Below are 24,508 nucleotides of genomic sequence, written 5' to 3' on the forward strand. Positions count from 1 at the left end.
GGAACCTTATGCATATTGGCTAAATGTGAATAATACTACACTACAGGTACTTCATGAATGCAACACCATCCAATATGCATGGTAGAAGGGAAATTGACTTTTGATATTCTGCAATATGATTTTTTGCTTGCTTTTTCATTGAGCAATGCAACAGTATATAGTTATCAAAATATAAATTATTGAATTCAAAGTGTTTAGGTAACAAAATATGTTTCTGCCAATTTCGAACTGGGGACCTTTCACGCGTGAGGCAAACATGAAATCACTACACTACAGATACAACATGAAAAATTTGCGACCATCATCCAGTAAAAAATGATCTTTGACATTCAGTATGGCATGCTAAAATAAACTTTTTATCTGATTGTATTTTTATTGAGCATTTTACCCAAAAATTAATTGTTTTAAAATTCTACAGCTAAAAGATTGTTTCTGCCCAGTTTCGAACTGGGGACCTTTCGCGTGTTAGGCGAACGAGATAACCACTACACTACAGAAACTGACTCTCGTGAATTTCATCACTATCTAGTCTGGATGTACACATGACACATGCTTTTCTTAGAAATATAATTTTTTCTAAACTTTTTTTCCTATTTTCTAATAATTTTGACGCTATTTTTCCACTTTGCATTTCAAGAGGACACATTCACTTATTATCAATTCTGATCATTGTATTTACTAAAAAAATTTTTTTTAATGTATTTCTGACCAATTTTGAAGGGGGACCTTATGCATATTGGATAAATGTGAATAACTCTACACTACAGGTACTTCATGAATGCAACACCATCCAATATGCATGGTAGAATTGAAACTGACTTTTGATATTCTGCAATATGATTTTTTGCTTGCTTTTTCATTGAGCAATGCAACAGTAGATAGTTATCAAAATATAAATTATTGAATTCAAAGTGTTTAGGTAACAAAATATGTTTCTGCCAATTTCGAACTGGGGACCTTTCACGTGTGAGGCAAACATTAAATCACTACACTACAGATACTACATGAAAAATTTGAGGCCATCATCCAATAAAAAATGATCTTTGACATTCAGTATGGCATGCTAAAATAAACTTTTTATCTGATTGTATTTTTATTGAGCATTTTACCCCAAAATTAATTGTTTTAAAATTCTAAAGCTAAAAGATTGTTTCTGCCCAGTTTCGAACTGGGGATCTTTCACGTGTTAGGCGAACGTGATAACCACTACACTACAGAAACTGACTCGCGTGGTCCCATCACTATCTAGTCTGGAAGTACAAATGACACATGCTTTTCTTAGAAATATAATTTTTTCTAAACTTTTTTTCCTATTTTCTAATAATTTTGACGCTATTTTTCCACTTTGCATTTCAAGAGGACACATTCACTTATTATCAATTCTGATCATTGTATTTAATAAAAAAATATTTTTTGAATGTATTTCTGACCAATTTTGAAGGGAGACCTTATGCATATTGGGTAAATGTGAATAACTCTACACTACAGGTACTTCATGAATGCAACACCATCCAATATGCATGGTAGAAGGGAAATTGACTTTTGATATTCTGCAATATGATTTTTGCTTGCTTTTTCATTGAGCAATGCAACAGTAGATAGTTATCAAAATATAAATTATTGAATTCAAAGTGTTAAGGTAACAAAATATGTTTCTGCCCAGTTTCGAACAGGGGACCTCTCGCGTGTGAGGCGAACGTGATAACCACTACAATTGTTTCTGCCAATTTCGAACTGGGAACCTTTCACGTGTGAGGTAAACATGAAATCACTACACTACAGATACTACATGAAAAATTTGAGACCATCATCCAATAAAAAATGATCTTTGATATTCAGTATGGCATGCTAAAATAAACTTTTTATCTGATTGTATTTTTATTGAGCATTTTACCCAAAAATTCATTGTTTTAAAATTCTAAAGCTAAAAGATTGTTTCTGCCCAGTTTCGAACTGGGGACCTTTCGCGTGTTATGCGAACGTGATAACCACTACCCTACAGAAACTGACACTTGTGGATTCCATCACTATCTAGTCTGGAAGTACAAATGACACATGCTTTTCTTAGAAATATGATTTTTTCTAAACTTTTTTTCCTATTTTCTAATAATTTTGACGCTATTTTTCCACTTTGCATTTCAAGAGGACACATTCACTTATTATCAATTCTGATCATTGTATTTACTAAAAAAATTTTTTTTAATGTATTTCTGACCAATTTTGAAGGGGGACCTTATGCATATTGGGTAAATGTGAATAACTCTACACTACAGGTACTTCATGAATGCAACACCATCCAATATGCATGGTAGAAGGGAAATTGACTTTTGATATTCTGCAATATGATTTTTGCTTGCTTTTTCATTGAGCAATGCAACAGTAGATAGTTATCAAAATATAAATTATTGAATTCAAAGTGTTTAGGTAACAAAATATGTTTCTGCCAATTTCGAACTGGGGACCTTTCACGTGTGAGGCAAACATGAAATAACTACACTACAGATACTACATGAAAAATTTGAGACCATCATCCAATAAAAAATGATCTTTGACATTCAGTATGGCATGCTAAAATAAACTTTTTATCTGATTGTATTTTTATTGAGCATTTTACCCAAAAATTAATTGTTTTAAAATTCTAAAGCTAAAAGATTGTTTCTGCCCAGTTTCGAACTGGGGATCTTTCACGTGTTAGGCGAACGTGATAACCACTACACTACAGAAACTGACTCGCGTGGTCCCATCACTATCTAGTCTGGAAGTACAAATGACACATGCTTTTCTTAGAAATATAATTTTTTCTAAACTTTTTTTCCTATTTTCTAATAATTTTGACGCTATTTTTCCACTTTGCATTTCAAGAGGACACATTCACTTATTATCAATTCTGATCATTGTATTTACTAAAAAAAATATTTTTTGAATGTATTTCTGACCAATTTTGAAGGGGGACCTTATGCATATTGGGTAAATGTGAATAACTCTACACTACAGGTACTTCATGAATGCAACACCATCCAATATGCATGGTAGAAGGGAAATTGACTTTTGATATTCTGCAATATGATTTTTGCTTGCTTTTTCATTGAGCAATGCAACAGTAGATAGTTATCAAAATATAAATTATTGAATTCAAAGTGTTTAGGTAACAAAATATGTTTCTGCCCAGTTTCGAACTGGGGACCTATCGCGTGTGAGGCGAACGTGATAACCACTACACTACAGAAACTACAATGAAACAGCATCTCCCGCCATCCAATAAAAAATGATCTTTGACATACATTATGACATTCTGAAATAAACTTTTTATATGATTGCATTTTTATTTGGCATTTCAACCAAAAATCCCTTGTTTTAAAATTCTAAAGATAACAGCATATTTCTGCCTAGTTTCGAACTGGGGACCTTTTGTGTTTTAGGCGAATGTGATAACCACTACAATACAGAAACTGACTTTTGAAGATCTCATCACTGTGGAGTCGGGAAGTACCATTGGCAAACCGTTTTCTTAGAATTTTTTTTTCTAAACTTATTTTTCTATTTTCTAATAATTTCTATGCTATTTTTTCCACTTTGCATTTCAAGAGGACACATTCACTTATTAATAGTTCTGATCATTGTATTTAATAAAAAAATCTATTTTTAATGTATTTCTGACCAATTTTGAAGGGGAACCTTATGCATATTGGCTAAATGTGAATAATACTACACTACAGGTACTTCATGAATGCAACACCATCCAATATGCATGGTAGAAGGGAAATTGACTTTTGATATTCTGCAATATGATTTTTTGCTTGCTTTTTCATTGAGCAATGCAACAGTATATAGTTATCAAAATATAAATTATTGAATTCAAAGTGTTTAGGTAACAAAATATGTTTCTGCCAATTTCGAACTGGGGACCTTTCACGCGTGAGGCAAACATGAAATCACTACACTACAGATACTACATGAAAAATTTGCGACCATCATCCAGTAAAAAATGATCTTTGACATTCAGTATGGCATGCTAAAATAAACTTTTTATCTGATTGTATTTTTATTGAGCATTTTACCCAAAAATTAATTGTTTTAAAATTCTACAGCTAAAAGATTGTTTCTGCCCAGTTTCGAACTGGGGACCTTTCGCGTGTTAGGCGAACGTGATAACCACTACACTACAGAAACTGACTCTCGTGAATTTCATCACTATCTAGTCTGGATGTACACATGACACATGTTTTTCTTAGAAATATAATTTTTTCTAAACTTTTTTTCCTATTTTCTAATAATTTTGACGCTATTTTTCCACTTTGCATTTCAAGAGGACACATTCACTTATTATCAATTCTGATCATTGTATTTACTAAAAAAAAATTTTTTAATGTATTTCTGACCAATTTTGAAGGGGGACCTTATGCATATTGGATAAATGTGAATAACTCTACACTACAGGTACTTCATGAATGCAACACCATCCAATATGCATGGTAGAATTGAAACTGACTTTTGATATTCTGCAATATGATTTTTTGCTTGCTTTTTCATTGAGCAATGCAACAGTAGATAGTTATCAAAATATAAATTATTGAATTCAAAGTGTTTAGGTAACAAAATATGTTTCTGCCAATTTCGAACTGGGGACCTTTCACGTGTGAGGCAAATATGAAATCACTACACTACAGATACTACATGAAAAATTTGAGACCATCATCCAATAAAAAATGATCTTTGACATTCAGTATGGCATGCTAAAATAAACTTTTTATCTGATTGTATTTTTATTGAGCATTTTACCCAAAAATTAATTGTTTTAAAATTCTAAAGCTAAAAGATTGTTTCTGCCCAGTTTCGAACTGGGGACCTTTCGCGTGTTAGGCGAACGTGATAACCACTACACTACAGAAACTGACTCTTGTGAATTTCATCACTATCTAGTCTGGATGTACACATGACACATGCTTTTCTTAGAAATATAATTTTTTCTAAACTTTTTTTCCTATTTTCTAATAATTTTGACGCTATTTTTCCACTTTGCATTTCAAGAGGACACATTCACTTATTATCAATTCTGATCATTGTATTTAATAAAAAAATATTTTTTGAATGTATTTCTGACCAATTTTGAAGGGGGACCTTATGCATATTGGGTAAATGTGAATAACTCTACACTACAGGTACTTCATGAATGCAACACCATCCAATATGCATGGTAGAAGGGAAATTGACTTTTGATATTCTGCAATATGATTTTTGCTTGCTTTTTCATTGAGCAATGCAACAGTAGATAGTTATCAAAATATAAATTATTGAATTCAAAGTGTTTAGGTAACAAAATATGTTTCTGCCCAGTTTCGAACTGGGGACCTCTCGCGTGTGAGGCAAACGTGATAACCACTACACTACAGAAACTACAATGAAACAGCATCTCCCGCCATCCAATAAAAAATGATCTTTGACATACATTATGGCATTCTGAAATAAACTTTTTATATGATTGCATTTTTATTTGGCATTTCAACCAAAAATCCCTTGTTTTAAAATTCTAAAGATAACAGCATATTTCTGCCCAGTTTCGAACTGGGGACCTTTTGTGTTTTAGGCGAATGTGATAACCACTACAATACAGAAACTGACTTTTGAAGATCTCATCACTATGGAGTCGGGAAGTACCATTGGCAAACCGTTTTCTTAGAATTTTTTTTTCTAAACTTATTTTTCTATTTTCTAATAATTTCTATGCTATTTTTTCCGCTTTGCATCTCAAGAAGACACATTCACTTATTAATAGTTCTGATCATTGTATTTAATAAAAAAATCTATTTTTAATGTATTTCTGACCAATTTTGAAGGGGAACCTTATGCATATTGGCTAAATGTGAATAATACTACACTACAGGTACTTCATGAATGCAACACCATCCAATATGCATGGTAGAAGGGAAATTGACTTTTGATATTCTGCAATATGATTTTTTGCTTGCTTTTTCATTGAGCAATGCAACAGTATATAGTTATCAAAATATAAATTATTGAATTCAAAGTGTTTAGGTAACAAAATATGTTTCTGCCAATTTCGAACTGGGGACCTTTCACGTGTGAGGCAAACATGAAATCACTACACTACAGATACTACATGAAAAATTTGAGACCATCATCCAATAAAAAATGATCTTTGACATTCAGTATGGCATGCTAAAATAAACGTTTTATCTGATTGTATTTTTATTGAGCATTTTACCCAAAAATTAATTGTTTTAAAATTCTAAAGCTAAAAGATTGTTTCTGCCCAGTTTCGAACTGGGGATCTTTCACGTGTTAGGCGAACGTGATAACCACTACACTACAGAAACTGACTCACTTGGTCCCATCACTATCTAGTCTGGAAGTACAAATGACACATGCTTTTCTTAGAAATATAATTTTTTCTAAACTTTTTTCCTATTTTCTAATAATTTTGACGCTATTTTTCCACTTTGCATTTCAAGAGGACACATTCACTTATTATCAATTCTGATCATTGTATTTACTAAAAAAATATTTTTTGAATGTATTTCTGACCAATTTTGAAGGGGGACCTTATGCATATTGGGTAAATGTGAATAACTCTACACTACAGGTACTTCATGAATGCAACACCATCCAATATGCATGGTAGAAGGGAAATTGACTTTTGATATTCTGCAATATGATTTTTGCTTGCTTTTTCATTGAGCAATGCAACAGTAGATAGTTATCAAAATATAAATTATTGAATTCAAAGTGTTTAGGTAACAAAATATGTTTCTGCCCAGTTTCGAACTGGGGACCTTTCGCGTGTGAGGCGAACGTGATAACCACTACACTACAGAAACTACAATGAAACAGCATCTCCCGCCATCCAATAAAAAATGATCTTTGACATACATTATGACATTCTGAAATAAACTTTTTATATGATTGCATTTTTATTTGGCATTTCAACCAAAAATCCCTTGTTTTAAAATTCTAAAGATAACAGCATATTTCTGCCTAGTTTCGAACTGGGGACCTTTTGTGTTTTAGGCGAATGTGATAACCACTACAATACAGAAACTGACTTTTGAAGATCTCATCACTGTGGAGTCGGGAAGTACCATTGGCAAACCGTTTTCTTAGAATTTTTTTTTCTAAACTTATTTTTCTAGTTTCTAATAATTTCTATGCTATTTTTTCCACTTTGCATTTCAAGAGGACACATTCACTTATTAATAGTTCTGATCATTGTATTTAATAAAAAAATCTATTTTTAATGTATTTCTGACCAATTTTGAAGGGGAACCTTATGCATATTGGCTAAATGTGAATAATACTACACTACAGGTACTTCATGAATGCAACACCATCCAATATGCATGGTAGAAGGGAAATTGACTTTTGATATTCTGCAATATGATTTTTTGCTTGCTTTTTCATTGAGCAATGCAACAGTATATAGTTATCAAAATATAAATTATTGAATTCAAAGTGTTTAGGTAACAAAATATGTTTCTGCCAATTTCGAACTGGGGACCTTTCACGCGTGAGGCAAACATGAAATCACTACACTACAGATACTACATGAAAAATTTGCGACCATCATCCAGTAAAAAATGATCTTTGACATTCAGTATGGCATGCTAAAATAAACTTTTTATCTGATTGTATTTTTATTGAGCATTTTACCCAAAAATTAATTGTTTTAAAATTCTACAGCTAAAAGATTGTTTCTGCCCAGTTTCGAACTGGGGATCTTTCACGTGTTAGGCGAACGTGATAACCACTACACTACAGAAACTGACTCGCGTGGTCCCATCACTATCTAGTCTGGAAGTACAAATGACACATGCTTTTCTTAGAAATATAATTTTTTCTAAACTTTTTTTCCTATTTTCTAATAATTTTGACGCTATTTTTCCACTTTGCATTTCAAGAGGACACATTCACTTATTATCAATTCTGATCATTGTATTTAATAAAAAAATATTTTTTGAATGTATTTCTGACCAATTTTGAAGGGGGACCTTATGCATATTGGGTAAATGTGAATAACTCTACACTACAGGTACTTCATGAATGCAACACCATCCAATATGCATGGTAGAAGGGAAATTGACTTTTGATATTCTGCAATATGATTTTTGCTTGCTTTTTCATTGAGCAATGCAACAGTAGATAGTTATCAAAATATAAATTATTGAATTCAAAGTGTTTAGGTAACAAAATATGTTTCTGCCCAGTTTCGAACTGGGGACCTCTCGCGTGTGAGGCAAACGTGATAACCACTACACTACAGAAACTACAATGAAACAGCATCTCCCGCCATCCAATAAAAAATTATCTTTGACATACATTATGGCATTCTGAAATAAACTTTTTATATGATTGCATTTTTATTTGGCATTTCAACCAAAAATCCCTTGTTTTAAAATTCTAAAGATAACAGCATATTTCTGCCCAGTTTCGAACAGGGGACCTTTTGTGTTTTAGGCGAATGTGATAACCACTACAATACAGAAACTGACTTTTGAAGATCTCATCACTATGGAGTCGGGAAGTACCATTGGCAAACCGTTTTCTTAGAATTTTTTTTTCTAAACTTATTTTTCTATTTTCTAATAATTTCTATGCTATTTTTTCCGCTTTGCATCTCAAGAAGACACATTCACTTATTAATAGTTCTGATCATTGTATTTAATAAAAAAATCTATTTTTAATGTATTTCTGACCAATTTTGAAGGGGAACCTTATGCATATTGGCTAAATGTGAATAATACTACACTACAGGTACTTCATGAATGCAACACCATCCAATATGCATGGTAGAAGGGAAATTGACTTTTGATATTCTGCAATATGATTTTTTGCTTGCTTTTTCATTGAGCAATGCAACAGTATATAGTTATCAAAATATAAATTATTGAATTAAAAGTGTTTAGGTAACAAAATATGTTTCTGCCAATTTCGAACTGGGGACCTTTCACATGTGAGGCAAACATGAAATCACTACACTACAGATACTACATGAAAAATTTGCGACCATCATCCAATAAAAAATGATCTTTGACATTCAGTATGGCATGCTAAAATAAACTTTTTATCTGATTGTATTTTTATTGAGCATTTTACCCAAAAATTCATTGTTTTAAAATTCTAAAGCTAAAAGATTGTTTCTGCCCAGTTTTGAACTGGGGACCTTTCGTGTGTTAGGCGAACGTGATAACCACTACACTACAGAAACTGACTCTTGTGCATCCCATCACTATCTAGTCTGGAAGTACAAATGACACATGCTTTTCTTAGAAATATAATTTTTTCTAAACTTTTTTTCCTATTTTCTAATAATTTTGACGCTATTTTTCCACTTTGCATTTCAAGAGGACACATTCACTTATTATCAATTCTGATCATTGTATTTACTAAAAAAATATTTTTTGAATGTATTTCTGACCAATTTTGAAGGGGAACCTTATGCATATTGGCTAAATGTGAATAATACTACACTACAGGTACTTCATGAATGCAACACCATCCAATATGCATGGTAGAAGAGAAATTGACTTTTGATATTCTGCAATATGATTTTTGCTTGCTTTTTCATTGAGCAATGCAACAGTAGATAGTTATCAAAATATAAATTATTGAATTCAAAGTGTTTAGGTAACAAAATATGTTTCTGCCCAGTTTCGAACTGGGGACCTTTCGCGTGTGAGGCGAACGTGATAACCACTACACTACAGAAACTACAATAAAACAGCATCTCCCGCCATCCAATAAAAAATGATCTTTGACATACATTATGGCATTCTGAAATAAACTTTTTATATGATTGCATTTTTATTTGGCATTTCAACCAAAAATCCCTTGATTTAAAATTCTAAAGATAACAGCATATTTCTGCCCAGTTTCGAACTGGGGACCTTTTGTGTTTTAGGCGAATGTGATAACCACTACAATACAGAAACTAACTTTTGAAGATCTCATCACTATGGAGTCGGGAAGTACCATTGGCAAACCGTTTTCTTAGAATTTTTTTTTCTAAACTTATTTTTCTATTTTCTAATAATTTCTATGCTATTTTTTCCACTTTGCATTTCAAGAGGACACATTCACTTATTAATAGTTCTGATCATTGTATTTAATAAAAAAATCTATTTTTAATGTATTTCTGACCAATTTTGAAGGGGAACCTTATGCATATTGGCTAAATGTTAATAATACTACACTACAGGTACTTCATGAATGCAACACCATCCAATATGCATGGTAGAAGGGAAATTGACTTTTTATATTTTGCAATATGATTTTTTGCTTGCTTTTTCATTGAGCAATGCAACAGTATATAGTTATCAAAATATAAATTATTGAATTCAAAGTGTTTAGGTAACAAAATATGTTTCTGCCAATTTCGAACTGGGGACCTTTCACGCGTGAGGCAAACATGAAATCACTACACTACAGATACTACATGAAAAATTTGCGACCATCATCCAATAAAAAATGATCTTTGACATTCAGTATGGCATGCTAAAATAAACTTTTTATCTGATTGTATTTTTATTGAGCATTTTACCCAAAAATTCATTGTTTTAAAATTCTAAAGCTAAAAGATTGTTTCTGCCCAGTTTCGAACTAGGGACCTTTTGCGTGTTAGGCGAACGTGATAACCACTACACTACAGAAACTGACTCTTGTGGATTCCATCACTATCTAGTCTGGAAGTACAAATGACACATGCTTTTCTTAGAAAAATAATTTTTTCTAAACTTTTTTTTCCTATTTTCTAATAATTTTGACGCTATTTTTCCACTTTGCATTTCAAGAGGACACATTCACTTATTATCAATTCTGATCATTGTATTTACTAAAAAAAATTTTTTTTAATGTATTTCTGACCAATTTTGAAGGGGGACCTTATGCATATTGGATAAATGTGAATAACTCTACACTACAGGTACTTCATGAATGCAACACCATCCAATATGCATGGTAGAAGGGAAATTTACTTTTGATATTCTGCAATATGATTTTTGCTTGCTTTTTCATTGAGCAATGCAACAGTAGATAGTTATCAAAATATAAATTATTGAATTCAAAGTGTTTAGGTAACAAAATATGTTTCTGCCCAGTTTCGAACTGGGGACCTTTCGCGTGTGGGCGAACGTGATAACCACTACACTACAGAAACTACATGAAAACAGAACCTCCCGCCATCCAATAAAAAATGATCTTTGACATACATTACGGCATTCTGAAATAAACTTTTTATATGATTGCATTTTTATTTGGCATTTCAACCGAAAATCCCTTGATTTAAAATTCTAAAGATAACAGCATATTTCTGCCTAGTTTCGAACTGGGGACCTTTTGTGTTTTAGGCGAATGTGATAACCACTACAATACAGAAACTGACTTTTGAAGATCTCATCACTATGGAGTCGGGAAGTACCATTGGCAAACCGTTTTCTTAGAATTTTTTTTTCTAAACTTATTTTTCTATTTTCTAATAATTTCTATGTTATTTTTTCCACTTTGCATTTCAAGAGGACACATTCACTTATTAATAGTTCTGATCATTGTATTTAATAAAAAAATCTATTTTTAATGTATTTCTGACCAATTTTGAAGGGGAACCTTATGCATATTGGCTAAATGTGAATAATACTACACTACAGGTACTTCATGAATGCAACACCATCCAATATGCATGGTAGAAGGGAAATTGACTTTTGATATTCTGCAATATGATTTTTTGCTTGCTTTTTCATTGAGCAATGCAACAGTATATAGTTATAAAAATATAAATTATTGAATTCAAAGTGTTTAGGTAACAAAATATGTTTCTGCCAATTTCGAACTGGGGAACTTTCACGCGTGAGGCAAACATGAAATCACTACACTACAGATACTACATGAAAAATTTGCGACCATCATCCAATAAAAAATGATCTTTGACATTCAGTATGGCATGCTAAAATAAACTTTTTATCTGATTGTATTTTTATTGAGCATTTTACCCAAAAATTCATTGTTTTAAAATTCTAAAGCTAAAAGACTGTTTCTGCCCAGTTTCGAACTGGGGACCTTTCGCGTGTTCGGCGAACGTGATAACCACTACACTACAGAAACTGACTCTCGTGAATCCCATCACTATCTAGTCTGGAAGTACAAATGACACATGCTTTTCTTAGAAATATAATTTTTTCTAAACTTTTTTTCCTATTTTCTAATAATTTTGATGCTATTTTTCCACTTTGCATTTCAAGAGGACACATTCACTTATTATCAATTCTGATCATTGTATTTACTAAAAAATTTTTTTTTTAATGTATTTCTGACCAATTTTGAAGGGGGACCTTATGCATATTGGATAAATGTGAATAACTCTACACTACAGGTACTTCATGAATGCAACACCATCCAATATGCATGGTAGAATTGAAATTGACTTTTGATATTCTGCAATATGATTTTTTGCTTGCTTTTTCATTGAGCAATGCAACAGTAGATAGTTATCAAAATATAAATTATTGAATTCAAAGTGTTTAGGTAACAAAATATGTTTCTGCCAATTTCGAACTGGGGACCTTTCACGTGTGAGGCAAACATGAAATCACTACACTACAGATACTACATGAAAAATTTGAGACCATCATCCAATAAAAAATGATCTTTGACATTCAGTATGGCATGCTAAAATAAACTTTTTATCTGATTGTATTTTTATTGAGCATTTTACCCAAAAATTAATTGTTTTAAAATTCTAAAGCTAAAAGATTGTTTCTGCCCAGTTACGAACTGGGGATCTTTCACGTGTTAGGCGAACGTGATAACCACTACACTACAGAAACTGACTCACGTGGTCCCATCACTATCTAGTCTGGAAGTACAAATGACACATGCTTTTCTTAGAAATATAATTTTTTCTAAACTTTTTTTCCTATTTTCTAATAATTTTGACGCTATTTTTCCACTTTGCATTTCAAGAGGACACATTCACTTATTATCAATTCTGATCATTGTATTTACTAAAAAAATATTTTTTGAATGTATTTCTGACCAATTTTGAAGGGGGACCTTATGCATATTGGGTAAATGTGAATAACTCTACACTACAGGTACTTCATGAATGCAACACCATCCAATATGCATGGTAGAAGGGAAATTGACTTTTGATATTCTGCAATATGATTTTTGCTTGCTTTTTCATTGAGCAATGCAACAGTAGATAGTTATCAAAATATAAATTATTGAATTCAAAGTGTTTAGGTAACAAAATATGTTTCTGCCCAGTTTCGAACTGGGGACCTTTCGCGTGTGAGGCGAACGTGATAACCACTACACTACAGAAACTACAATGAAACAGCATCTCCCGCCATCCAATAAAAAATGATCTTTGACATACATTATGACATTCTGAAATAAACTTTTTATATGATTGCATTTTTATTTGGCATTTCAACCAAAAATCCCTTGTTTTAAAATTCTAAAGATAACAGCATATTTCTGCCCAGTTTCGAACTGGGGACCTTTTGTGTTTTAGGCGAATGTGATAACCACTACAATACAGAAACTGACTTTTGAAGATCTCATCACTATGGAGTCGGGAAGTACCATTGGCAAACCGTTTTCTTAGAATTTTTTTTTCTAAACTTATTTTTCTATTTTCTAATAATTTCTATGCTATTTTTTCCACTTTGCATCTCAAGAGGACACATCCACTTATTAATAGTTCTGATCATTGTATTTAATAAAAAAATCTATTTTTAATGTATTTCTGACCAATTTTGAAGGGGAACCTTATGCATATTGGCTAAATGTGAATAATACTACACTACAGGTACTTCATGAATGCAACACCATCCAATATGCATGGTAGAAGGGAAATTGACTTTTGATATTCTGCAATATGATTTTTTGCTTGCTTTTTCATTGAGCAATGCAACAGTAGATAGTTATCAAAATATAAATTATTGAATTCAAAGTGTTTAGGTAACAAAATATGTTTCTGCCAATTTCGAACTGGGGACCTTTCACGTGTGAGGTAAACATGAAATCACTACACTACAGATACTACATGAAAAATTTGAGACCATCATCCAATAAAAAATGATCTTTGATATTCAGTATGGCATGCTAAAATAAACTTTTTATCTGATTGTATTTTTATTGAGCATTTTACCCAAAAATTCATTGTTTTAAAATTCTAAAGCTAAAAGATTGTTTCTGCCCAGTTTCGAACTGGGGACCTTTCGCGTGTTATGCGAGCGTGATAACCACTACACTACAGAAACTGACACTTGTGGATTCCATCACTATCTAGTCTGGAAGTACAAATGACACATGCTTTTCTTAGAAATATGATTTTTTCTAAACTTTTTTTCCTATTTTCTAATAATTTTGACGCTATTTTTCCACTTTGCATTTCAAGAGGACACATTCACTTATTATCAATTCTGATCATTGTATTTACTAAAAAAAATTTTTTTGAATGTATTTCTGACCAATTTTGAAGGGGGACCTTATGCATATTGGGTAAATGTGAATAACTCTACACTACAGGTACTTCATGAATGCAACACCATCCAATATGCATGGTAGAAGGGAAATTGACTTTTGATATTCTGCAATATGATTTTTGCTTGCTTTTTCATTGAGCAATGCAACAGTAGATAGTTATCAAAATATAAATTATTGAATTCAAAGTGTTTAGGTAACAAAATATGTTTCTGCCCAGTTTCGAACTGGGGACCTTTCACGTGTGAGGCGAACGTGATAACCACTACACTACAGAAACTACATGAAAACAGAATCTCCCGCCATCCAATAAAAAATGATCTTTGACATACATTATGGCATTCTGAAATAAACTTTTTATATGATTGCATTTTTATTTGGCATTTCAACCGAAAATCCCTTGATTTAAAATTCTAAAGATAACAGCATATTTCTGCCTAGTTTCGAACTGGGGACCTTTTGTGTTTTAGGCGAATGTGATAACCACTACAATACAGAAACTGACTTTTGAAGATCTCATCACTATGGAGTCGGGAAGTACCATTGGCAAACCGTTTTCTTAGAATTTTTTTTTCTAAACTTATTTTTCTATTTTCTAATAATTTCTATGCTATTTTTTCCACTTTGCATTTCAAGAGGACACATTCACTTATTAATAGTTCTGATCATTGTATTTAATAAAAAAATCTATTTTTAATGTATTTCTGACCAATTTTGAAGGGGAACCTTATGCATATTGGCTAAATGTGAATAATACTACACTACAGGTACTTCATGAATGCAACACCATCCAATATGCATGGTAGAAGGGAAATTGACTTTTGATATTCTGCAATATGATTTTTTGCTTGCTTTTTCATTGAGCAATGCAACAGTATATAGTTATCAAAATATAAATTATTGAATTCAAAGTGTTTAGGTAACAAAATATGTTTCTGCCAATTTCGAACTGGGGACCTTTCACGTGTGAGGCAAACATGAAATCACTACACTACAGATACTACATGAAAAATTTGCGACCATCATCCAATAAAAAATGATCTTTGACATTCAGTATGGCATGCTAAAATAAACTTTTTATCTGATTGTATTTTTATTGAGCATTTTACCCAAAAATTCATTGTTTTAAAATTCTAAAGCTAAAAGATTGTTTCTGCCCAGTTTCGAACTGGGGACCTTTCGCGTGTTAGGCGAATGTGATAACCACTACACTACAGAAACTGACTCTTGTGGATCCCATCCCTATCTAGTCTGGAAGTACAAATGACACATGCTTTTCTTAGAAATATAATTTTTTCTAAACTTATTTTTCTATTTTCTAATAATTTCTATGCTATTTTTTCCACTTTGCATTTCAAGAGGACACATTCACTTATTAATAGTTCTGATCATTGTATTTAATAAAAAAATCTATTTTTAATGTATTTCTGACCAATTTTGAAGGGGAACCTTATGCATATTGGCTAAATGTGAATAATACTACACTACAGGTACTTCATGAATGCAACACCATCCAATATGCATGGTAGAAGGGAAATTGACTTTTGATATTCTGCAATATGATTTTTTGCTTGCTTTTTCATTGAGCAATGCAACAGTATATAGTTATCAAAATATAAATTATTGAATTCAAAGTGTTTAGGTAACAAAATATGTTTCTGCCAATTTCGAACTGGGGACCTTTCACGCGTGAGGCAAACATGAAATCACTACACTACAGATACTACATGAAAAATTTGCGACCATCATCCAGTAAAAAATGATCTTTGACATTCAGTATGGCATGCTAAAATAAACTTTTTATCTGATTGTATTTTTATTGAGCATTTTACCCAAAAATTAATTGTTTTAAAATTCTACAGCTAAAAGATTGTTTCTGCCCAGTTTCGAACTGGGGACCTTTCGCGTGCTAGGCGAACGAGATAACCACTACACTACAGAAACTGACTCTCGTGAATTTCATCACTATCTAGTCTGGATGTACACATGACACATGCTTTTCTTAGAAATATAATTTTTTCTAAACTTTTTTTCCTATTTTCTAATAATTTTGACGCTATTTTTCCACTTTGCATTTCAAGAGGACACATTCACTTATTATCAATTCTGATCATTGTATTTACTAAAAAAAATTTTTTTAATGTATTTCTGACCAATTTTGAAGGGGGACCTTATGCATATTGGATAAATGTGAATAACTCTACACTACAGGTACTTCATGAATGCAACACCATCCAATATGCATGGTAGAATTGAAACTGACTTTTGATATTCTGCAATATGATTTTTTGCTTGCTTTTTCATTGAGCAATGCAACAGTAGATAGTTATCAAAATATAAATTATTGAATTCAAAGTGTTTAGGTAACAAAATATGTTTCTGTCAATTTCGAACTGGGGACCTTTCACGTGTGAGGCAAACATGAAATCACTACACTACAGATACTACATGAAAAATTTGCGACCATCATCCAGTAAAAAATGATCTTTGACATTCAGTATGGCATGCTAAAATAAACTTTTTATCTGATTGTATTTTTATTGAGCATTTTACCCAAAAATTAATTGTTTTAAAATTCTAAAGCTAAAAGATTGTTTCTGCCCAGTTTCGAACTGGGGATCTTTCACGTGTTAGGCGAACGTGATAACCACTACACTACAGAAACTGACTCGCGTGGTCCCATCACTATCTAGTCTGGAAGTACAAATGACACATGCTTTTCTTAGAAATATAATTTTTTCTAAACTTTTTTTCCTATTTTCTAATAATTTTGACGCTATTTTTCCACTTTGCATTTCAAGAGGACACATTCACTTATTATCAATTCTGATCATTGTATTTACTAAAAAAATATTTTTTGAATGTATTTCTGACCAATTTTGAAGGGGGACCTTATGCATATTGGGTAAATGTGAATAACTCTACACTACAGGTACTTCATGAATGCAACACCATCCAATATGCATGGTAGAAGGGAAATTGACTTTTGATATTCTGCAATATGATTTTTGCTTGCTTTTTCATTGAGCAATGCAACAGTAGATAGTTATCAAAATATAAATTATTGAATTCAAAGTGTTTAGGTAACAAAATATGTTTCTGCCCAGTTTCGAACTGGGGACCTCTCGCGTGTGAGGCGAACGTGATAACCACTACAATTGTTTCTGCCAATTTCGAACTGGGGACCTTTCACGTGTGAGGTAAACATGAAATCACTACACTACAGATACTACATGAAAAATTTGAGACCATCATCCAATAAAAAATGATCTTTGATATTCAGTATGGCATGCTAAAATAAACTTTTTATCTGATTGTATTTTTATTGAGCATTTTACCCAAAAATTCATTGTTTTAAAATTCTAAAGCTAAAAGATTGTTTCTGCCCAGTTTCGAACTGGGGACCTTTCGCGTGTTATGCGAACGTGATAACCACTACACTACAGAAACTGACACTTGTGGATTCCATCACTATCTAGTCTGGAAGTACAAATGACACATGCTTTTCTTAGAAATATGATTTTTTCTAAACTTTTTTTCCTATTTTCTAATAATTTTGACGCTATTTTTCCACTTTGCATTTCAAGAGGACACATTCACTTATTATCAATTCTGATCATTGTATTTACTAAAAAAATTTTTTTTTAATGTATTTCTGACCAATTTTGAAGGGGGACCTTATGCATATTGGGTAAATGTGAATAACTCTACACTACAGGTACTTCATGAATGCAACACCATCCAATATGCATGGTAGAAGGGAAATTGACTTTTGATATTCTGCAATATGATTTTTGCTTGCTTTTTCATTGAGCAATGCAACAGTAGATAGTTATCAAAATATAAATTATTGAATTCAAAGTGTTTAGGTAACAAAATATGTTTCTGCCCAGTTTCGAACTGGGGACCTTTCGCGTGTGAGGCGAACGTGATAACCACTACACTACAGAAACTACATGAAAACAGAATCTCCCGCCATCCAATAAAAAATGATCTTTGACATACATTATGGCATTCTGAAATAAACTTTTTATATGATTGCATTTTTATTTGGCATTTCAACCGAAAATCCCTTGATTTAAAATTCTAAAGATAACAGCATATTTCTGCCTAGTTTCGAACTGGGGACCTTTTGTGTTTAAGGCGAATGTGATAACCACTACAATACAGAAACTGACTTTTGAAGATCTCATCACTATGGAGTCGGGAAGTACCATTGGCAAACCGTTTTCTTAGAATTTTTTTTTCTAAACTTATTTTTCTATTTTCTAATAATTTCTATGCTATTTTTTCCACTTTGCATTTCAAGAGGACACATTCACTTATTAATAGTTCTGATCATTGTATTTAATAAAAAAATCTATTTTTAATGTATTTCTGACCAATTTTGAAGGGGAACCTTATGCATATTGGCTAAATGTGAATAATACTACACTACAGGTACTTCATGAATGCAACACCATCCAATATGCATGGTAGAAGGGAAATTGACTTTTGATATTCTGCAATATGATTTTTTGCTTGCTTTTTCATTGAGCAATGCAACAGTATATAGTTATCAAAATATAAATTATTGAATTCAAAGTGTTTAGGTAACAAAATATGTTTCTGCCAATTTCGAACTGGGGACCTTTCACGCGTGAGGCAAACATGAAATCACTACACTACAGATACTACATGAAAAATTTGCGACCATCATCCAGTAAAAAATGATCTTTGACATTCAGTATGGCATGCTAAAATAAACTTTTTATCTGATTGTATTTTTATTGAGCATTTTACCCAAAAATTAATTGTTTTAAAATTCTACAGCTAAAAGATTGTTTCTGCCCAGTTTCGAACTGGGGACCTTTCGCGTGCTAGGCGAACGAGATAACCACTACACTACAGAAACTGACTCTCGTGAATTTCATCACTATCTAGTCTGGATGTACACATGACACATGCTTTTCTTAGAAATATAATTTTTTCTAAACTTTTTTTCCTATTTTCTAATAATTTTGACGCTATTTTTCCACTTTGCATTTCAAGAGGACACATTCACTTATTATCAATTCTGATCATTGTATTTACTAAAAAAATATTTTTTAATGTATTTCTGACCAATTTTGAAGGGGGACCTTATGCATATTGGGTAAATGTGAATAACTCTACACTACAGGTACTTCATGAATGCAACACCATCCAATATGCATGGTAGAAGGGAAATTGACTTTTGATATTCTGCAATATGATTTTTTGCTTGCTTTTTCATTGAGCAATGCAACAGTATATAGTTATCAAAATATAAATTATTGAATTCAAAGTGTTTAGGTAACAAAATATGTTTCTGCCAATTTCGAACTGGGGACCTTTCACGTGTGAGGCAAACATGAAATCACTACACTACAGATACTACATGAAAAATTTGCGACCATCATCCAATAAAAAATGATCTTTGACATTCAGTATGGCATGCTAAAATAAACTTTTTATCTGATAGTATTTTTATTGAGCATTTTACCCAAAAATTCATTGTTTTAAAATTCTAAAGCTAAAAGATTGTTTCTGCCCAGTTTCGAACTGGGGACCTTTCGCGTGTTAGGCGAACGATATCCAATATTCATGGTAGAAGGGAAATTGACTTTTGATATTCTGCAATATGATTTTTGCTTGCTTTTTCATTGAGCAATGCAACAGTAGATAGTTATCAAAATATAAATTATTGAATTCAAAGAGTTTAGGTAACAAAATATGTTTCTGCACAGTTTAGAACTGGGGACCTTTCGCGTGTGAGGCAAACGTGATAACCACTACACTACAGAAACTACATGAAAACAGCATCTCCCGCCATCCAATAAAAAATGATCTTTGACATACATTATGGCATTCTGAAATAAACTTTTTATATGATTGCATTTTTATTTGGCATTTCAACCAAAAATCCCTTGTTTTAAAATTCTAAAGATAACAGCACATTTCTGCCCAGTTTCGAACTGGGGACCTTTTGTGTTTTAGGCGAATGTGATAACCACTAAAATACAGAAACTGACTTTTGAAGATCTCATCACTATGGAGTCGGGAAGTACCATTGGCAAACCGTTTTCATAGAATTTTTTTTTCTAAACTTATTTTTCTATTTTCTAATAATTTCTATGCTATTTTGTCCACTTTGCATTTCAAGAGGACACATTCACTTATTAATAGTTCTGATCATTGTATTTAATAAAAAAAATCTATTTTTAATATATTTCTGACCAATTTTGAAGGGGAACCTTATGCATATTGGCTAAATGTGAATAATACTACACTACAGGTTCTTCATGAATGCAACACCATCCAATATGCATGGTAGAAGGGAAATTGACTTTTGATATTCTGCAATATGATTTTTTGCTTGCTTTTTCATTGAGCAATGCAACAGTATATAGTTATCAAAATATAAATTATTGAATTCAAAGTGTTTAGGTAACAAAATATGTTTCTGCCAATTTCGAACTGGGGACCTTTCACGTGTGAGGCAAACATGAAATCACTACACTACAGATACTACATGAATAATTTGCGACCATCATCCAATAAAAAATGATCTTTGACATTCAGTATGGCATGCTAAAATAAACTTTTTATCTGATTGTATTTTTATTGAGCATTTTACCCAAAAATTAATTGTTTTAAAATTCTAAAGCTAAAAGATTGTTTCTGCCCAGTTTCGAACTGGGGACCTTTCGCGTGTTAGGCGAACGTGATAACCACTACACTACAGAAACTGACTCTCGTGGATCTCATCACTATCTAGTCTGGAAGTACAAATGACACATGCTTTTCTTAGAAATGTAATTTTTCTAAACTTTTTTCCTATTTTCTAATAATTTTGACGCTATTTTTCCACTTTGCATTTCAAGAGGACACATTCACTTATTATCAATTCTGATCATTGTATTTACTAAAAAAATTTTTTTAATGTATTTCTGACCAATTTTGAAGGGGGACCTTATGCATATTGGGTAAATGTGAATAACTCTACACTACAGGTACTTCATGAATGCAAAACCATCCAATATGCATGGTAGAAGGGAAATTGACTTTTGATATTCTGCAATATGATTTTTTGCTTGCTTTTTCATTGAGCAATGCAACAGTATATAGTTATCAAAATATAAATTATTGAATTCAAAGTGTTTAGGTAACAAAATATGTTTCTGCCAATTTCGAACTGGGGACCTTTCACGTGTGAGGCAAACATGAAATCACCACACTACAGATACTACATGAAAAATTTGCGACCATCATCCAATAAAAAATGATCTTTGACATTCAGTATGGAATGCTAAAATAAACTTTTTATCTGATTGTATTTTTATTGAGCATTTTACCCAAACATTCATTGTTTTAAAATTCTAAAGCTAAAAGATTGTTTCTGCCCAGTTTTGAACTGGGGACCTTTCGCGTGTTAGGCGAACGTGATAACCACTACACTACAGAAACTGACTCTTGTGGGTCCCATCACTATCTAGTCTGGAAGTACAAATGACACATGCTTTTCTTAGAAATATAATTTTTTCTAAACTTTTTTTCCTATTTTCTAATAATTTTGACGCTATTTTTCCACTTTGCATTTCAAGAGGACACATTCACTTATTATCAATTCTGATCATTGTATTTTCTAAAAAAAATCTTTTTTTAATGTATTTCTGACCAATTTTGAAGGAGGACCTTATGCATATTGGGTAAATGTGAATAACTCTACACTACAGGTACTTCATGAATGCAACACCATCCAATATGCATGGTAGAAGGGAAATTGACTTTTGATATTCTGCAATATGATTTTTGCTTGCTTTTTCATTGAGCAATGCAACAGTAGATAGTTATCAAAATATAAATTATTGAATTCAAAGTGTTTAGGTAACAAAATATGTTTCTGCCCAGTTTTGAACTGAGGACCTTTCGCGTGTGAGGCGAAAGTGATAACCATTACACTACAGAAACTACATGGAAACAGCATCTCCCGCCATCCAATAAAAATTGATCTTTGACATACATTATGGCATTCTGAAATAAACTTTTTATATGATTGCATTTTTATTTGGCATTTCAACCAAAAATCCCTTGTTTTAAAATTCTAAAGATAACAGCACATTTCTGCCCAGTTTCGAACTGGGGACCTTTTGTGTTTTAGGCGAATGTGATAACCACTACAATACAGAAACTGACTTTTGAAGATCTCATCACTATGGAGTCGGGAAGTACCATTGGCAAACCATTTTCTTAGAATTTTTTTTTCTAAACTTATTTTTCTATTTTCTAATAATTTCTATGCTATTTTTTCCACTTTGCATTTCAAGAGGACACATTCACTTATTAATAGTTCTGATCATTGTATTTAATAAAAAAATCTATTTTTAATGTATTTCTGACCAATTTTGAAGGGGAACCTTATGCATATTCGCTAAATGTGAATAATACTACACTACAGGTACTTCATGAATGCAACACCATCCAATATGCATGGTAGAAGGGAAATTGACTTTTGATATTCTGCAATATGATTTTTTGCTTGCTTTTTTATTGAGCAATGCAACAGTATATAGTTATCAAAATATAAATTATTGAATTCAAAGTGTTTAGGTAACAAAATATGTTTCTGCCAATTTCGAACTGGGGACCTTTCACGTGTGAGGCAAACATGAAATCACTACACTACAGATACTACATGAAAAATTTGCGACCATCATCCAATAAAAAATGATCTTTGACATTCAGTATGGCATGCTAAAATAAACTTTTTATCTGATTGTATTTTTATTGAGCATTTTACCCAAAAATTCATTGTTTTAAAATTCTAAAGCTAAAAGATTGTTTCTGCCCAGTTTCGAACTGGGGACCTTTCGCGTGTTAGGCGAACGTGATAACCACTACACTACAGAAACTGACTCTTGTGGGTTCCATCACTATCTAGTCTGGAAGTACAAATGACACATGCTTTTCTTAGAAATATAATTTTTTCTAAACTTTTTTTCCTATTTTCTAATAATTTTGACGCTATTTTTCCACTTTGCATTTCAAGAGGACACATTCACTTATTATCAATTCTGATCATTGTATTTACTAAAAAAATCTTTTTTTAATGTATTTCTGACCGATTTTGAAGGGGGACCTTATGCATATTGGGTAAATGTGAATAACTCTACACTACAGGTACTTCATGAATGCAACACCATCCAATATGCATGGTAGAAGGGAAATTGACTTTTGATATTCTGCAATATGATTTTTGCTTGCTTTTTCATTGAGCAATGCAACAGTAGATAGTTATCAAAATATAAATTATTGAATTCAAAGTGTTTAGGTATCAAAATATGTTTCTGCCCAGTTTTGAACTGAGGACCTTTCGCGTGTGAGGCGAAAGTGATAACCATTACACTACAGAAACTACATGGAAACAGCATCTCCCGCCATCCAATAAAAATTGATCTTTGACATACATTATGGCATTCTGAAATAAACTTTTTATATGATTGCATTTTTATTTGGCATTTCAACCAAAAATCCCTTGTTTTAAAATTCTAAAGATAACAGCACATTTCTGCCCAGTTTCGAACTGGGGACCTTTTGTGTTTTAGGCAAATGTGATAACCACTACAATACAGAAACTGACTTTTGAAGATCTCATCACTATGGAATCGGGAAGTACCATTGGCAAACCGTTTTCTTAGAATTTTTTTTTCTAAACTTATTTTTCTATTTTCTAATAATTTCTATGCTATTTTTTCCACTTTGCATTTCAAGAGGACACATTCACTTATTAATAGTTCTGATCATTGTATTTAATAAAAAAATCTATTTTTAATGTATTTCTGACCAATTTTGAAGGGGAACCTTATGCATATTCGCTAAATGTGAATATTACTACACTACAGGTACTTCATGAATGCAACACCATCCAATATGCATGGTAGAAGGGAAATTGACATTTGATATTCTGCAATATGATTTTTTGCTTGCTTTTTCATTGAGCAATGCAACAGTA

General features: G+C 32.0%; 32 non-coding genes across 32 annotated transcripts; all 32 read right to left on the reverse strand.

Moving 5' to 3' along the window:
* Nucleotides 1-427: 427 nt before the first annotated feature.
* TRNAV-AAC (transfer RNA valine (anticodon AAC)) lies at nucleotides 428-500 on the reverse strand. Its single transcript has one exon. It is a non-coding gene; the product is annotated as a tRNA-Val (tRNA).
* A 648-nt stretch (nucleotides 501-1,148) lies between these two features.
* On the reverse strand, nucleotides 1,149-1,221 carry TRNAV-AAC (transfer RNA valine (anticodon AAC)). The gene has a single exon. It is a non-coding gene; the product is annotated as a tRNA-Val (tRNA).
* A 712-nt stretch (nucleotides 1,222-1,933) lies between these two features.
* On the reverse strand, nucleotides 1,934-2,006 carry TRNAV-AAC (transfer RNA valine (anticodon AAC)). The gene has a single exon. It is a non-coding gene; the product is annotated as a tRNA-Val (tRNA).
* Nucleotides 2,007-2,653: 647 nt separating this feature from the next.
* TRNAV-AAC (transfer RNA valine (anticodon AAC)) lies at nucleotides 2,654-2,726 on the reverse strand. The gene has a single exon. It is a non-coding gene; the product is annotated as a tRNA-Val (tRNA).
* Nucleotides 2,727-3,156: 430 nt separating this feature from the next.
* On the reverse strand, nucleotides 3,157-3,229 carry TRNAV-CAC (transfer RNA valine (anticodon CAC)). Its single transcript has one exon. It is a non-coding gene; the product is annotated as a tRNA-Val (tRNA).
* An 868-nt stretch (nucleotides 3,230-4,097) lies between these two features.
* On the reverse strand, nucleotides 4,098-4,170 carry TRNAV-AAC (transfer RNA valine (anticodon AAC)). Its single transcript has one exon. It is a non-coding gene; the product is annotated as a tRNA-Val (tRNA).
* A 648-nt stretch (nucleotides 4,171-4,818) lies between these two features.
* On the reverse strand, nucleotides 4,819-4,891 carry TRNAV-AAC (transfer RNA valine (anticodon AAC)). The gene has a single exon. It is a non-coding gene; the product is annotated as a tRNA-Val (tRNA).
* A 430-nt stretch (nucleotides 4,892-5,321) lies between these two features.
* On the reverse strand, nucleotides 5,322-5,394 carry TRNAV-CAC (transfer RNA valine (anticodon CAC)). The gene has a single exon. It is a non-coding gene; the product is annotated as a tRNA-Val (tRNA).
* Nucleotides 5,395-6,262: 868 nt separating this feature from the next.
* On the reverse strand, nucleotides 6,263-6,335 carry TRNAV-AAC (transfer RNA valine (anticodon AAC)). The gene has a single exon. It is a non-coding gene; the product is annotated as a tRNA-Val (tRNA).
* A 428-nt stretch (nucleotides 6,336-6,763) lies between these two features.
* TRNAV-CAC (transfer RNA valine (anticodon CAC)) lies at nucleotides 6,764-6,836 on the reverse strand. The gene has a single exon. It is a non-coding gene; the product is annotated as a tRNA-Val (tRNA).
* Nucleotides 6,837-7,704: 868 nt separating this feature from the next.
* TRNAV-AAC (transfer RNA valine (anticodon AAC)) lies at nucleotides 7,705-7,777 on the reverse strand. The gene has a single exon. It is a non-coding gene; the product is annotated as a tRNA-Val (tRNA).
* A 429-nt stretch (nucleotides 7,778-8,206) lies between these two features.
* Nucleotides 8,207-8,279, reverse strand: TRNAV-CAC (transfer RNA valine (anticodon CAC)). The gene has a single exon. It is a non-coding gene; the product is annotated as a tRNA-Val (tRNA).
* Nucleotides 8,280-9,147: 868 nt separating this feature from the next.
* On the reverse strand, nucleotides 9,148-9,220 carry TRNAV-AAC (transfer RNA valine (anticodon AAC)). The gene has a single exon. It is a non-coding gene; the product is annotated as a tRNA-Val (tRNA).
* Nucleotides 9,221-9,650: 430 nt separating this feature from the next.
* TRNAV-CAC (transfer RNA valine (anticodon CAC)) lies at nucleotides 9,651-9,723 on the reverse strand. The gene has a single exon. It is a non-coding gene; the product is annotated as a tRNA-Val (tRNA).
* An 868-nt stretch (nucleotides 9,724-10,591) lies between these two features.
* Nucleotides 10,592-10,664, reverse strand: TRNAV-AAC (transfer RNA valine (anticodon AAC)). Its single transcript has one exon. It is a non-coding gene; the product is annotated as a tRNA-Val (tRNA).
* Nucleotides 10,665-12,035: 1,371 nt separating this feature from the next.
* On the reverse strand, nucleotides 12,036-12,108 carry TRNAV-AAC (transfer RNA valine (anticodon AAC)). Its single transcript has one exon. It is a non-coding gene; the product is annotated as a tRNA-Val (tRNA).
* Nucleotides 12,109-12,757: 649 nt separating this feature from the next.
* On the reverse strand, nucleotides 12,758-12,830 carry TRNAV-AAC (transfer RNA valine (anticodon AAC)). Its single transcript has one exon. It is a non-coding gene; the product is annotated as a tRNA-Val (tRNA).
* Nucleotides 12,831-13,259: 429 nt separating this feature from the next.
* TRNAV-CAC (transfer RNA valine (anticodon CAC)) lies at nucleotides 13,260-13,332 on the reverse strand. The gene has a single exon. It is a non-coding gene; the product is annotated as a tRNA-Val (tRNA).
* Nucleotides 13,333-14,200: 868 nt separating this feature from the next.
* On the reverse strand, nucleotides 14,201-14,273 carry TRNAV-AAC (transfer RNA valine (anticodon AAC)). The gene has a single exon. It is a non-coding gene; the product is annotated as a tRNA-Val (tRNA).
* A 430-nt stretch (nucleotides 14,274-14,703) lies between these two features.
* Nucleotides 14,704-14,776, reverse strand: TRNAV-CAC (transfer RNA valine (anticodon CAC)). The gene has a single exon. It is a non-coding gene; the product is annotated as a tRNA-Val (tRNA).
* An 868-nt stretch (nucleotides 14,777-15,644) lies between these two features.
* On the reverse strand, nucleotides 15,645-15,717 carry TRNAV-AAC (transfer RNA valine (anticodon AAC)). Its single transcript has one exon. It is a non-coding gene; the product is annotated as a tRNA-Val (tRNA).
* Nucleotides 15,718-16,367: 650 nt separating this feature from the next.
* TRNAA-AGC (transfer RNA alanine (anticodon AGC)) lies at nucleotides 16,368-16,440 on the reverse strand. The gene has a single exon. It is a non-coding gene; the product is annotated as a tRNA-Ala (tRNA).
* A 648-nt stretch (nucleotides 16,441-17,088) lies between these two features.
* Nucleotides 17,089-17,161, reverse strand: TRNAV-AAC (transfer RNA valine (anticodon AAC)). The gene has a single exon. It is a non-coding gene; the product is annotated as a tRNA-Val (tRNA).
* Nucleotides 17,162-17,873: 712 nt separating this feature from the next.
* Nucleotides 17,874-17,946, reverse strand: TRNAV-AAC (transfer RNA valine (anticodon AAC)). Its single transcript has one exon. It is a non-coding gene; the product is annotated as a tRNA-Val (tRNA).
* Nucleotides 17,947-18,376: 430 nt separating this feature from the next.
* TRNAV-CAC (transfer RNA valine (anticodon CAC)) lies at nucleotides 18,377-18,449 on the reverse strand. The gene has a single exon. It is a non-coding gene; the product is annotated as a tRNA-Val (tRNA).
* An 868-nt stretch (nucleotides 18,450-19,317) lies between these two features.
* On the reverse strand, nucleotides 19,318-19,390 carry TRNAA-AGC (transfer RNA alanine (anticodon AGC)). The gene has a single exon. It is a non-coding gene; the product is annotated as a tRNA-Ala (tRNA).
* Nucleotides 19,391-20,038: 648 nt separating this feature from the next.
* On the reverse strand, nucleotides 20,039-20,303 carry TRNAV-CAC (transfer RNA valine (anticodon CAC)). The gene is made up of 2 exons: nucleotides 20,267-20,303; nucleotides 20,039-20,074 (listed from the first exon to the last, which is right to left on the reverse strand). It is a non-coding gene; the product is annotated as a tRNA-Val (tRNA).
* An 869-nt stretch (nucleotides 20,304-21,172) lies between these two features.
* TRNAV-AAC (transfer RNA valine (anticodon AAC)) lies at nucleotides 21,173-21,245 on the reverse strand. Its single transcript has one exon. It is a non-coding gene; the product is annotated as a tRNA-Val (tRNA).
* A 645-nt stretch (nucleotides 21,246-21,890) lies between these two features.
* TRNAV-AAC (transfer RNA valine (anticodon AAC)) lies at nucleotides 21,891-21,963 on the reverse strand. Its single transcript has one exon. It is a non-coding gene; the product is annotated as a tRNA-Val (tRNA).
* Nucleotides 21,964-22,394: 431 nt separating this feature from the next.
* TRNAV-CAC (transfer RNA valine (anticodon CAC)) lies at nucleotides 22,395-22,467 on the reverse strand. The gene has a single exon. It is a non-coding gene; the product is annotated as a tRNA-Val (tRNA).
* Nucleotides 22,468-23,335: 868 nt separating this feature from the next.
* On the reverse strand, nucleotides 23,336-23,408 carry TRNAV-AAC (transfer RNA valine (anticodon AAC)). The gene has a single exon. It is a non-coding gene; the product is annotated as a tRNA-Val (tRNA).
* Nucleotides 23,409-23,838: 430 nt separating this feature from the next.
* On the reverse strand, nucleotides 23,839-23,911 carry TRNAV-CAC (transfer RNA valine (anticodon CAC)). Its single transcript has one exon. It is a non-coding gene; the product is annotated as a tRNA-Val (tRNA).
* Between the last annotated feature and the right edge of the window lie 597 nt (nucleotides 23,912-24,508).

Source organism: Pseudophryne corroboree, chromosome 4 (genome assembly GCF_028390025.1).
Source record: "Pseudophryne corroboree isolate aPseCor3 chromosome 4, aPseCor3.hap2, whole genome shotgun sequence".
NCBI classification, from domain to species: Eukaryota; Metazoa; Chordata; class Amphibia; order Anura; family Myobatrachidae; genus Pseudophryne; species Pseudophryne corroboree.